The sequence below is a fragment of the Delphinapterus leucas genome, chromosome 5 (assembly GCF_059928025.1).
Source record: "Delphinapterus leucas isolate spDelLeu-1000000601 "Yukka" chromosome 5, BTC_Dleu_Yukka2, whole genome shotgun sequence".
NCBI lineage: Eukaryota > Metazoa > Chordata > Mammalia > Artiodactyla > Monodontidae > Delphinapterus > Delphinapterus leucas.
Window position 1 is genome coordinate 64,406,301 of NC_143133.1, and position 14,195 is coordinate 64,420,495.

General features: G+C 38.3%; 1 protein-coding gene across 11 annotated transcripts in view; it reads left to right on the plus strand.

Annotated features, from left to right (window-relative positions):
- Positions 1–14,195, plus strand: part of N4BP2 (NEDD4 binding protein 2) — a 108,473-nt gene that overhangs the window by 7,347 nt on the left and 86,931 nt on the right. Inside the window, exons 1-2 of one of the 11 annotated variants that reach the window (XM_089911819.1) lie at positions 1,060–1,176; positions 7,424–7,523. The exons of 9 other annotated variants lie outside the window; for them this stretch is intronic. The gene's annotated coding sequence lies outside the window, so the exon portion shown is untranslated. Of the gene's footprint in view, positions 1–1,059; positions 1,177–7,423; positions 7,524–14,195 lie in introns of those variants that run through there. One more of the 11 variants, XM_089911818.1, reaches the window with a different exon arrangement.

Here is a 14,195-nt window from a genome sequence, read left to right on the forward strand (position 1 = left end):
ACAGAACCCAGGGTAACAATGACACTGAAAGAGAAGCATGAGAAAAGCAATCAGTGAAGGAGACCGAGAAGGGGCAGCCAGAGAAAAACCAGTAGGTGTAGGCGGCAGATTGCATTGGATCAAGAAGTCAACAGAAAGTGGGAAGTTGAAACAATAAATTGTAAACTACTTTTATTTTAAGGAACTGAAACTGCCTAGGAAATACTGGGAGTTTGGATAGTCTGAGTTAAGAATTCGCTTCATTGTTATCAATTCAGGGTGTATTGAGAAACCAAATTTCAAACAGTTTTTCCACTACAGGAATTTGAACTTTTTAGAATTAGAATTTTTAAAGATAGGGAGGAGAGGATGGAGGCTTTTTGGAGGGTGGTAGTTGGTAGGAAAGAAGTGGTTGAATAGGGCATGGATATGGTTTATGTACAATCAGTCATATTGGGGTGTACAGAGCACCTAGTAGAGTATTCTGCGTATAGTTTCTGGAGCTATAAAGATTCAGTAAGTCTATTTTATCAGGAGACCTAGAGTTGATAAATGATGGTGTAGTTGTAATTAAATTTATACTTCTTGGGATTTCTATTTGTGACTTTCTTTTCTGTTCTATTTCTGACTTAACCTCTCTTGAGTGAACATTTTCTTTCCCTTCTCTTACATTTGTTTTTCTTTGTAGTTAAACCCCTTATAGATTTTTTAAAAATTGTAATAAACGTATAACAAAATTTATCATCTTAACTACTTTTAAGTGAACAGTACAGTAGTGTTAATAATACAGTAAGTCCCCTACATATGAACAAGTTCCATTCTGAGAACGTGTTCATAAGTCCAACAAAGTTAGCCTGGGTACCCAACTAACAATCGGCTGTATAGTACTGTAATATAATAGATTTATAATACTTTTCACACAAATAATACATAAAAAAAAAAGTAAACATTTTTAATCTTACAGTACAGTACCTTGAAAAGTACAGTAGTACTGTACAACAGCTGGCATACAGGAGCTGGCATCGAGTGAACAGGCAAGAAGGGTTACTGACTGGAGGAGGGAGAGGAGCTGGGAGATGGTAGAGCTGAAGGATCGTCAGCAATAGGAGACAGAGGGCAAGCTGCAGTTTCCTTCACACCTTACTTGATTGGACATGCGAGCACATGTTTGTATCTTTGGAAGTTCGCAACTTGAAGGTTTGTATGGAGGGGACTTACTGTATATACATGGTTAATACAACAGGTCTGTAGAACTTTTTCATCTTGAAGAACTGAAACTCTACACCCATTGAACAAGCCCCCCTTCCCCACCTCACCTCTAGCCCCTGGCATCTGTCATCCTACTTTGTAAGAGTTTGACTACTATATTTGTTTATTGAGGTATAGTTAATGGACAATATTATATGTTTCAGATGTACAACATAGTGATTGACCATTTTTAAAGGTTATACTCCATTTATAGTTATTATAAAATATTGGCTATAGTCCCTGTGTTGCACAATATATCCTTGTAGCTTAGATATATATATATATATATATATTTTTTTTTTTAACATCTTTATTGGAGTGTAACTGCTTTACAATGATGTGTCAGTTTCTGGTTTATAACAAAGTGAATCAGTTATACATATACATGTGTCCCCATATCTCTTCCCTCTTGCGTCTCCCTCACTCCCTCCCTCCCTATCCCACCCCTCTAGGTGGTCACAAAGCACTGAGCTGATCTCCCTGTGCCATGCAGCTCCTTCCCACTAGCTATCTGTTTTACGTTTGGTAGTGTATATATGTCCATGCTACTCTCTCACTTTGTCACAGCTTACCCTTCCCCCTCCCCGTATCCTCAAGTCCATTCTCTAGTAGTTCTGCATCTTTATTCCCATCTTGCCCCTAGGTTCTTCTGACCACTTGTTTTTTTTTTAGATTCCATATATATGTGTTAGCATATGGCTTGTAGCTTATATTATACATAGTAGTTTGTACCTCTTAACTCCCTACACCTATCTTGCCCCTCACCCCCTTCCCTCTCCCCGCTAGTAACCACAGATTTGTTTTCTATATCTGTGAATCTGTTTCTTTTTGTTATATTCATTAGTTTGTTTTATTTTTTAGATTTCACATATAAGTGGTATCATACAGTACTTGTCTTTCTCTGACTTGTTTCACTTAGCGTAATATCCTCCAAGTTTATCCATGTTGTTGCAAATGGCAAAATTTCATTCTTTTTTATGGCTAAGTAGTATTCCGTTGTGTATATCTTCTTTATCTATTCATCTGTTGATGGACACTTAGGTTACTTCCATATCTTGGCAATTGTAAATAGTGCTGCTCTGACCACTGGGGTGCATCTATCTTTTCCAATAAGTGTTTTCATGTTTTCTCACATATACCCAGGAGTAGAATTGCTGGGTCATATGGTAGTTCTAATTTTAGTTTTTTGAGAAACCTCCATACTGTTTTCCACAGTGGCTGCACCAATTTACATTCGTGAGGGTTCCCTTTTTTCCACGTACTCACCAACATTTGTTATTTGTGTTCTTTTTTTTTTTAAATTAAAAAAATTATTTATTTTTGGCTGTATTGGGTCTTTGTTGCTGCACATGGGCTTTCTCTAGTTGAGGCAAGCAGGGGCTACTCTTTGTTGCAGAGTGCGGGCTTCTGTTGTTGTAGTTGCAGAGCACAGGCTCTAGGCGTGTGGGCTTCAGTAGTTGTGGTGCACGGGCTCAGTAGTTATAGCTTGTGGGCTCTAGAGCGCAGGCTCAGTAGTTGTGGCACATGGGCTCAGCTGCTCTGTAGCATGTGGGATCTTCCCGGACCAGGGCTCGAACCCACTTCCCCTGCATTGGAAGGCAGATTATTGACCACTACACCACCAGGGAAGCCCCTGTGGTTTTTTTGATGATAGCCATTCTGACAGGTGTGAGGTGACATCTCATTTTTTCTTTTTTAAGTCTTTATCAAATTTGTTACAATATTGCTTCTGTTTTATGTTTTGGTTTTTTGGGAGTGAGACATGTGAGACCTTAGCTCCCTGACCAATCAAACCCGCACCCCCCCTGCATTGGAAGGGGAAGTCTTAACCACTGGACCGTCAGGGAAGTCCTTCATGTGGTTTGTTTTTTTGTTTTTTTTTTTGCGGTACATGGGCCTCTCACTGTTGTGGCCTCTCCCGTTGCGGAGCAAAGGCTCTGGACGCGCAGGCTCAGCGGCCATGGCTCACGGGCCTAGCTGCTCCGCGGCATGTGGGATCTTCCCGGACTGGGGCACGAACCTGTGTCCCCCGCATCGGCAGGTGGACTCTCAACCACTGTGCCTCCAGGGAAGCCCCCCTCATGTGGTTTTAATTTGCATTTCTCTGATGATTAATGATGTTCTGTAGGCTATCTGTATGGAACTTGACTACTTTAGATACCTCATATAAGTAGAATCATACACTGTTTGTCTTTTTGTGACTGGCATATTTCACTTAGCATAATGTCCTCAGGTTTCATCTATGTTAGAGCATATGACAGGATTTCCTTTTTTTTAGAGGCTGCATAATATTTCATTATGTATATGTGTGTGTGTGTGTATCCCACATTTTCTTTCTTTTTTTTTCTTTTTCTTTCTCTTTATTTATTTGGCTGCATCGGGTCTTAGTTGTGGTGCGCAGGCTTCTCTCTAGTTGTGGCGCACGGGCTCCAAAGTGCGAGGGCTCAGTAGTTGTGGTGCGCAGACTAAGTTGCCCTGCGACATGTGGGATCTTAGTTCCCTGACCAGGGATCGAACCCCGCATTCCCTGCATTGGAAGGCAGATTCTTAACCACTGGACCACCAGGAAAAGTCCTTCCCACTTGTCTTAATCCAGTTTTCTACTGATGAACATTTAGGTTGCACAAACTTTTTTTTCTTAATTACTTGTATGTTCTTCTGTATCAACTAGTCTGCTGTCAACTCCTTGTGTGTATTTCATTTCAATTATTGTATCTTTCAGCTCTTACTGGTTCTTTTTTATATTTTCTTGTTTCTTGTTAAAATTCTCACTGTGTTCATCTCAATTTTTTCCAAGTTCAGTTAGCATTCTTATTACTAATGCATTGAACTTTTTATCTGGTAAATTATTTATCTGTTTCATTGGCTGTTTTCTTTTTGCCCAGGGTTTTTTTTTCTTATTTTTTCATTTGAAAGAAATCCCTTTGTCTTCTCATTTTGTTTAACTCACTCTGTCTCTATGAAATTAGGATACCTATCCCAGTCTTGAAGGGTGTCCTCTGCATGTGAGTATGGGTCACATCTTCCCCCAGGGTGTGCTGGAAGCTATCACCTTGGTGTGAGGTGAGACTAGAGACTGAGAGGCTAGAACCAGAGACAGGTGTGAACTGGAGCTTCTCCCATGTTCAGTGGCCATCACCACCCTATTATGGGCATTGTCAGGTCCCAAGGTGTTGGAGTTAGAAATCCTGAGGGTCGGGTCCTAGCTGGTCTGTTCTCTCTAAGTATGCACTCTCCCCATGCCTGGTAATGGGGAGCAGCATTGAAGCAAGAGGAGCTGGATCGTGTGCCTGGTCCAGGCTGGGACACACGCTGGGACAGTTCTGGTATGCCAGTCAGAGGTCAGGACAGCTCCCTATCCAACATCTCCATGAGCACTAGCAATGGCTGCCCTTACCCCTTTCAGTACAGTGCTGGGCCCAAGTTGGCTCTGTCCCCCAAGGGTGAGATTGCATGGACTTTTAATTTGCTTCTACCTCTTGACTACTGTGAATAATGCTGCAGTGAACATGGGTGTGCAAATATCTCTTGGAGATCCTGTTTTCAATTCTTTTGGACGTATGCACAAAAGTGGGATTGCTGGATCATATTCTGTTTTTACTTTTCTGAAGAACCTCCATACCGTTTTTCATAGTAGCTGTACCGTTTTACATTCCCACCAACAGTACACAATAACTTTATTTATTTATTTATTTGGCTGCGTTGGGTCTTTGTTGCTGTGCGCGGGCTTTCTCTAGTTGCGGCGAGTGGGGGCTGCTCTTGGTTGCGGCGCGCGGGCTTCTCATTGCGGTGGCTTCTGTTGTTGCAGAGCATGGGCTCTAGGCGCATGGGCTCAGTAGTTGTGGCTCATGGCTCTAGAGTGCAGGCTCAGTAGTTGTGGCGCACGGGCTTAGTTGCTCCACAGCATGTGGGATCTTCCCGGACCAGGGACTGAACCCATGTCCGCTGCATTGGCAGGCGGATTCTTAACCACTGCGCCACCAGGGAAGTCCCCACAATAACTTTAACTTTTTTTTTTTTTCCTCAAGGTTGCTTTGGCTATTTGGGGTTCTCTTAATTTTTTATTTTAATTTTTATTTATTTAATTTTATTTTTGGCTGTGTTGGGTCTTCGTTTCTGTGTGTGGGCTTTCTCTAGTTGCGGCGAGCGGGGGCCACTCTTCATTGCGGTGCGCGGGCCTTTCACTGTCGTGGCCTCTCTTGTTGCGGAGCACAAGCTCCAGATGCGTGCAGGCTCAGTAGTTGTGACTCACGGGCCCAGTTGCTCTGCGGCATGTGGGATCTTCCCAGACCGGGGCTCGAACCCGTATCCCCTGTATTGGCAGGCAGATTCTCAACCACTGCGCCACCAGGGAAGCCCTTTTCTCTTAATTTTTATCCTTTAAAAATTTTTCTTTCATTTTTTTCCTTCCCTTACCACATGATTAAATTTTTCTTTTTCTTAGAACACATACGTAACCAGATATAACCTTTAAAATATGGAGTGTGCCCTGCTTTTATTAAAACTTGGTATATTTGAATTCAGAGTTTCAAATTAAGGGTTGGTATTTGATTTAAAAAGAATTTTTTACTTTGTAGAGGTAAACAAACCAGTTTACTTGAAGCATGGTACATATTAAAAACTTTTATTAGCAAAATACATAGACATATATATAGAAAAGTAGAATAGTACATTGAACTCATGTAAACCCACCTCCTAGATTTAATGATTACTAATATTTTGCTACATTTGCTTTATATATGTCTATATTTCTATGTATATATAAATTTCCTGAGTGTTTTAAAAGTAAATGGTGGCAAATGAGGGTTTTTTTCTTTTTGTGTACTATACATCTGTATTATAAATGTTATATATATTTTGAACTTTGATAATTTCATTTAAGGATTTAGCTTGAAATTTACTCTTTTAAAAAATCATAAGAGGGCTTCCCTGGTGGCGCAGTAGTTGGGAGTCCGCCTGCCAATGCAGGGGACACGAGTTCGTGCCCCAGTCCGGGAAGATCCCACATGCTGCGGAGCGGCTGGGCCCGGGAGCCATGGCCGCTGAGCCTGTGCTCCGTAACGGGAGAGGCCACACAGTGAGAGGCCCGCGTACCGCAAAAAAAAAAAAAAAAATTCATAAGATGTATTATCTTTGACATATCTTCCAGAAAAAGGATAGTCTCCTATATAACCACAAAACCATTATCATTCCTAGCAAAATTATCAATAAGTCCCTAATATATAATACTTGTACCATATTCAGACTTCTCTAATTGTTCCAAACACATCTTTTATTGCCTTTAAAAAAATATGAAAATCTAGTCAAGAGCTACCCATTGTATCTGGCTGTCTCTTGAGTCTTTTTTAATTATAGAATTGTCTCTTACCTACCCACCCCCTTTACCACCCTCCCTCCTCCTCCCCATAATACAGATTTGTTGGCTCTGTTGGGAATGTCTGACATTTTGTATTGCTGATAGTTTCTTCATGGTCAGTGTAACTTTTTCCTCTATCCCCTATATTTCATATAAACTGGGAGTGAGATTTAAAGGTGTTTCAGGTTCAGGTTAAACATTTTTGGAAGAGTAGTTCATTTAGCAATGCTGTGTACTCATATTGTTTCACTTACAGGCATGTAATGTTTAGTTGTCCCACCATTTGGATGCTGTGTTTGATCACCAGGCCAAGGTGATGACCACCAGATCGTTATATTGTAAAATTATGTTTGTCTTTTTATATCTTGCAAATAATCTGTGGCATGGTACTTTGGCACCAGGTATGTCAATATCAACCTTTCACCTAATGATTTTAGCCTTCATTGATGATTGTTGATCAGCTATTTAATTATGGTTTACGATATGGTAATTAGTTTTAGATCCTATTACATAGTTGTCTTCAATAAAGAAGGTTTCCCATATCAATTAGCGCTATTTTGTTGCCTTGAAATAATGTTCTACTTATAAGGCAGAATAAATGCTTAGGTCTTTCCCTTTATATATCCATTTCCAGAGTGTAATAGTCACCTCTAATGGCGGTGGATGAAGTCGGTCTTTTTTCTTTACTTTGTGGTTTTCTCTTTGGAATATGATATATATCTATATTATAAATATTGTATATATTTTGGACTTTGATTTCATTTGGGATTACTATTTGATATAAATTTGCTTTTGTTACATATGTATATAATATATCATCATTTACATTTTTTTTAATAGTAAGAAGACATTACGTTGGATAACAGGAAGAGCTGTAGAGTTTGCAGGTGTCAACTGTGGCCTTAATAAGCACATTGATAGCATCAGTGATAGACAGATGGTAAGTTTATTGAAGTCTAGAGTGAGTATATTTTACACATAGGTTTTCAAGCTTTTATTTACATATTTGAGTGATTAAAGAAATCTCTCATAAGAAGGAAAATGTAATCACATATTTTGTTACTAGAATTTCTCAAAGAGCTTGTGGTTGCATAAAACATGCTGACCCAAGAAGTCTAAAGAACTGTATTGTGGTTTTCCCATTTAATGTGTGTTTTGGTGTCTTTGCTTCTAAAATACCACTTCTTACTCCTTCATATTTTACGTATTTTAGCCATCCACAAACATTTTTTGTGCACCTATTTTATGTATGGGACTATGACTAAATGCCAAGTTGGAGTAGTGTGTATCATAATCTGTGTTCTCAAGGAACATGGCTAATTGGGGAAATAAACACATACAGATGAAAATATGTCAGTAAAACCAACAATGTGAGAATCTAAAATATCTAAGGAAGATTAGTACTGGTAGTAAGTAATGAAGGAGTATAGAAAGTGTTGAAGAATTGTAGAGAAATACACTTTCCTGCCATTCTTTGGCCCAAAGCTGTATATGGTTCAGCAACTGGCTTTTCCCCTTAAGAATATGTCTCAGAGATCTTTCTGGTTTCTACATTATACCTTCAACTTTTCATAGCTGCATAGTATTCCAAAGCATGATTTTTTTTTTTTGCCATAATTTATTTAACCATTCTTTATCAATAGTTAGTATGTCCAGTTATTACTTATAATAGTTCTTATGACAGATGGATGCATTTTAAGATTATTAGTTACCTTAATTTGGTTACATTTTCTATAAATACTGTCTTTTTTAGTGACACGCCCTTTGGTACCTTGATGAGATTTAGTATCTACCTTCAGCTTATCAAGCAGTAGACTTAAAATCATCTTGTAGGGTAACTTAATCCCCAGTAAATGATTGTATTGGTTCTTGGTAGCAATTGTTTCTGAGAGAGATGTTTTCTGATCTTGTCTGGGATTGTGCCATATTTGAGTCTTCTAACTTCCCTATATGTTCCTTATAGAGAGATGATTTTTGTTTTTGTTCCTTTTAGAGGGATGATTTTTTGTTTTCGTTCCTTTTATGGTGGTTTTAAAGAGCTAAAATACTATTGATATATTTGTTAGTATCAGTTTTCTTAGGCCTGTTATTTCTAGATGGTTGATATTGAGTATTAAATAGAATATCTTTCTTGACTGTTATAGAAATTTATTTCTGGATATTTTTCCATAAAGATAAGTTCTTTAAAATTACTAGCCCTTATATGCATGTAACAGATTTATTCATAAACTGATACAGGAAAAATTTTAAGTGTTAGCACTGTGTTGATGATGTAGTTTTTAGTAGGAAAGTTTTTTCCTAAAGTGTTGTTTATTGGTATATCCACTTTAACGGCAGTACTGACCATTACCATACCACTTCTAGAGTTCATGTTTACTTCTACTACTATTTATAGACTTCATGTTCACCCTGAATTTTTTTTAATGGTTAAAAGAACATATATCCTTATCTGTTAAAAAAAAAAAAAAAGAACTAGAGTTAATAAGACCTCTGCTTATCATGCTGAAATTTTTTTTTTTTTTTTTTTTTTTTGGTGTTACGCGGGCCTCTCACTGTTGTGGCCTCTCCTGTTGCAGAGCACAGGCTCTGGACGCACAGGCTCAGCAGCCATGGCTCACGGGCCCAGCCGCTCCGCGGCATGTGGGATCTTTCCGGACCAGGGCATGAACCTGTGTCCCCTGCATCGGCAGGCAGACTCTCAACCACTGCGCCACCAGGGAAGCCCCATGCTGAAATATTTTAATGATAATCTGTGAGCAAGTATGTATTGGTTAGCTTCTCTCAGGTTAAAACTGAATAATAGAAGTAGAAGAGCTTGGAAAATGTGTATATGAAATTTATATATATATTCATGGTATCACTATTAATAACAATTTATATTATTTGTTTTTAGGTTCTTCATTTGAGAACCAGCCCTTTCACATTTCTCCATAATATATCAAACCTTCTTACCCATCCTAATTTCCCATATCCTTTTAGAATATTTAGGTCAGGTATGTATATGAAGAAGCTACACAAGCTTGTTTAGTGTATTAATGAGACCTTCTTTATGGAAAAATGAAGATATATAAAATCAGGTGATAAAAGTTAAATGTGAGCATTCCTTAAGTGAATAAATAGGATTGAAGTAAACTGGATCTACAGAGCGATTGGGAGGTAGTGTCAGCTATGTATGCTTTTTGTTTTTTGGTTTTTTTGTGGTATGCGGGCCTCTCACTGTTGTGGCCTCTCGCGTTGCGGAGCACAGGCTCCGGACACGCAGGCTCAGCGGCCATGGCTTACGGGCCCAGCCGCTCCGTGGCATGTGGGATCTTCCCGGACCGGGGCAGTGGACTCTCAACCACTGTGTCACGAGGGGAGCCCAGCTATGTATGTTTTTATACTTAAGAGTTTCTTCCCTATACTGGTTGGATACTTAAACTGCCTATATGTTTAGATCCTTTTGCATATAGGTAGACACAATAAAAAAAGGGGTGGAAGGATAATATAGTTTGCAAGCTGGAGGAAGTGTATAGGGAAGTCCAAGATTCACCTTTAATTGATAACAGTGGTTGCTTTTTCCCGTGATGATGAAAGAATGTATATATTATAGATTATTTGGAAAATGCAAAAAGTAGTTTATAAAAAGTAGATAAAAAAAAGTAGTAGTTAAAAATAAAGTTACCATTACCCAGGATTTCCTTTCCAATCTAATATAGTCCAGTCCCATTTAGGTGTCTGTATAAATTATATTCAGTTTTGTGTCTTGCTTTCTTTTTTAACATAGTTTTTAAAAATCTCTAGTTAATATCCAAAATGTAGTCTTTAATGGCTGTATAAAATTCCATTCTTATGAATTTACAGGGATATTGTATCTAGTAGAGTCTAGCAAACCTGGGTTCAGATCCCAGTTTTGCTACTTAAGAGCCTTAAGCCTGATAACTTACTTTTTCTAGTCCTTAGTTTTCTTACTTGTGAAATAGGCATAATATTAATTACTGTTTTAAGAATTAAGTAAAATCATGATCTTAACATTCTAGCTGGCATATGTTAAGTATTTAATACATTGTACTTACCGTCATCAGAAAGTTTTTTATCATTTCTTTCTCACCAAATATTTAGTTGTTTTCCATTTTTCTTTATAAAAAGTTACAGTATTTTGAACATCTCTATATAAATATTTATGTAAATCTGTGATTATTATTATTATTATTTATTTATTTATTTATTTTTGCGGTACGAGGGCCTCTCACTGTTGTGGCCTCTCCCGTTGTGGAGCACAGGCTTCAGACGCACAGGCTCAGCGGCCATGGCTCACGGGCCTAGCCGCTCTGTGGCATGCGGGATCTTCCCGGACCGGGGCACGAACCCGTGTCCTTGCATCAGCAGGCGGACTCTCAACCACTGCGCCACCAGGGAAGCCCTGTGATTATTTTTTATGATGAGTTCCTAGAAGTAGAATCAAAAAAATGGGTCAAAAAATATAAGTAACCTAAAATTTCTTGATACATAGTCAGTGCCATTTTGCTTTTCAGAAAGGTTATACCAGTTTACACTCATCACAGTGTATAAGAATTTTTATTTTACTCTAGCCTTGCAAACACTGGCTATTGTCATTTTTAAAAATTACGTTTTACTTAATAGGCAATATAAAAATGTTTTAATCCTATATTATCTCTTTTAATTTGGTTTTATTAATGGGGTTAAACTTTTTAATGTTTATTGAGTATTTCTGTTTCTTAGAATTCTGTACCTGTTGCTTTCTCGTTCTTAGTTCTTTTTCCCTGCCTTAATCCTTTATTCATCAGCAGAAATTTATTGAGTGCTTACTATATGTTAGACATTGTTTTAGTATTGGTGTTTAATTTTGATATTTACTATAGTTTAGTGATGGCAATGCAGGAGTGAACAGAATTGACAAAAACATTTTTTTTCAAAGAGCTTACTTTTAGTGTCAGTATACAGGCATTAAACAAAATAAACATCTAAATTATAGAGTGATAACTGCTTTGAAGCAAAAAATAATGAAAGGAAGATGGAGAGAACTCTGTGTGCGCACGATTTTACACTGGGTGGTTAGGGAAAGCCTCACTACAAAGGTGCCATGAGTAAAGTCTTGTAAAAAGCAAGTCAGATACATATCTGGGGGGTGGGGAGGAGTGCATTTCTGGCTATGAATCAAGTGTAAGGGCAGTGAAGCAGGAGAATACTGGGTGGGTTTAAGAAAGAGCAAGAGGGAGACTAGCAAGAAATGATTTGAGAGAGTTATTAGGGAACCAGACTGTTTAGGATTGTAACTAGGCCATTTTAAGAACCTGGGCTTTTACTCTGCATGAGATGCAGAGCTATTGGAGGTTTTAAAGCAAAGGAGTGACCTGATTTGACTTATGATCTACTGATTCAACGCAGTCCCTGTCAGTGTACTGTCTGACTTTGCAGAAATTGACGAGCTGACTCTAAATTTCACATGGAAAATACAAGGGGCCCGGAATTGCAAAACAGTCTTGGAAAAGGAGAACAACATTGGAAGACTCACATTTCCTAATTTTAAAATTTACTGCAAAGCACAAGAATCAGGACAGTGTGATACTGGCATAAGAATAGACATATAGATGAATGAAATAGAACTGAGAGTCAAGCAGTAAACTCTTATTCTCATGGTCAGTTGATTTTCAGCAAGGGTACCAAGACCATTCAATGGGGAAAGAATAGTATTTTCAACCAGTGGTGATGGGACAACTGGGTATCCACATGCAAAAAAATTAACTTGGACCCCTGTCTTACACCATATACAAAAATTAACTCAAAATGGATTGAAGACCTAAATGTAAGAGCTAAAACTACAAAATTCTTAGAAGAAAGCATGGCACATATCTTTGTGACCTTGGTTTAGGCAATGGTTTCTTAGGACACCAAAAGTGTAACTGACAAAAAAAAAAAAAAATTCATCAAGATAAAAAATATGCTTCGAAGGACACCATCAAGAAAGTGAAAAAGACAGCCCACAGAATGGGAGAAAATATTTTATATTTAATAAAGGACTTGTATCCAGAAATACAAGAAATTCTTAAAGCTCAGTAATATAGACAAGTAACCCTTAACTTTAAAAATGGGCAAAGGATCTGAATAGACATTTCTTCAAAGAAGATATATGAATGCCAGTAAGCACATAAGTGATGGTCTATGTTAGTTATTAGGGAAATGCAAGTTAAAGCCACAATGAGATACCATTAGGATGGCCATAGTCAAAAAGAGAGACAATAACAGGTGTTGGTGAGATTGTAGAGAAATGGGGAATCCCCATACAATACTGGTAGAAGTTGAAAATGGTGCAGCCACTTTGGGAAACAGTCTGGCACTTCCTCAGAAGGTTAAACATAGAGTTACCACATGATCTGAATATACATTGAATTTAGAACTGGCAAGATTTGCTGAATGATTAGACATGAGGTGTGAGGGAAAGAGGAGGCAAAAATGACTCAGTTTTTTTTGCCTCAGCAACTGGAAACTTCTGTTGCTGCAGTTGAGAGGATTGTAGTTAGGGGGGGTCTGCAGTGGAGTTTCAGAAGATCACTTAGACATGCTTGGTTTGAGATGTCTATTGGATACACAATGTGGAGATGTTCAGTGGGTAGTTTGGTGTGCGTATGGAGTCAGGGAAGAGGTGCAGATTGGAGACGTAAATTAGTTAGCATTTTGTTAGTGTTTAAAGCCGTGGAAAGATCACCAAAGGAGTGGGTAAGCTCCACTGTTTCCAAATTGAGTGATGAGGAAATCCTGAGAGTGGCACTGTCCTGAGAAGATAATGTTAAACGTTCTTTGGAGGAGGGATTTATCAGCTGAGTAAATGCGGCTAGTAAGTCTAGACCATTAGATTTAATTTCATTTTCTCAATGTTGGTGTTAAAGGGATATACAGTCTGGCAACCTTGCTAAATTATCTGGGTAATCCAACAGATAATCTGTAAATTCTTTTGGATTTCATATGCACTCAATTTTAGTGTCTGAATAACGATGGTTCTATTTCCTCCTTTCCAATCTTTAGAACTTTTATTTCCTTTTCAAGTCTTAATGCTCTGGCCATGAGCTCTGGTACAATGTAGTTGATTATATGACTTTTCTTCTTTATTTTGTTAATATCAGGAATTGCACTGGTTGACTTTCAAATATATTTTTAAAATTAATTAATTTTATTTTTGGCTGTGTTGTGTCTTCGTTGCTCGCGTGGGCTTTCTCTAGTTGCGGCGAACAGGGTCTGCTCTTCATTGTGGTGCATGGGCTTCTCATTGCAGTGGCTTTTCTTGTTATGGAGCACGGGCTCTAGGTGTGCGGCCTTCAGGAGTTGCAGCGTGTGGGCTCTAGAGCACAGGCTCAGTAGTTGTGGAGCACGGGCTTAGTTGCTCCGCGGCATGTGGGATCTTCCCAGACTAGGGCTCAAACCCATGTCCCCTGCATTGTCAGGCAGATTCTTAACCACTGCACCACCAGGGAAGCCTGACTTTCAAATATTTTGACAACCTTATATTCTTAAAATAAATTCAGATTACTGATGCATTATTCTTATCAGTCACTAATATAATTTTTGTATTTTATGTAACATCACTCATAATTTATGTATTACTACTTTAATATTT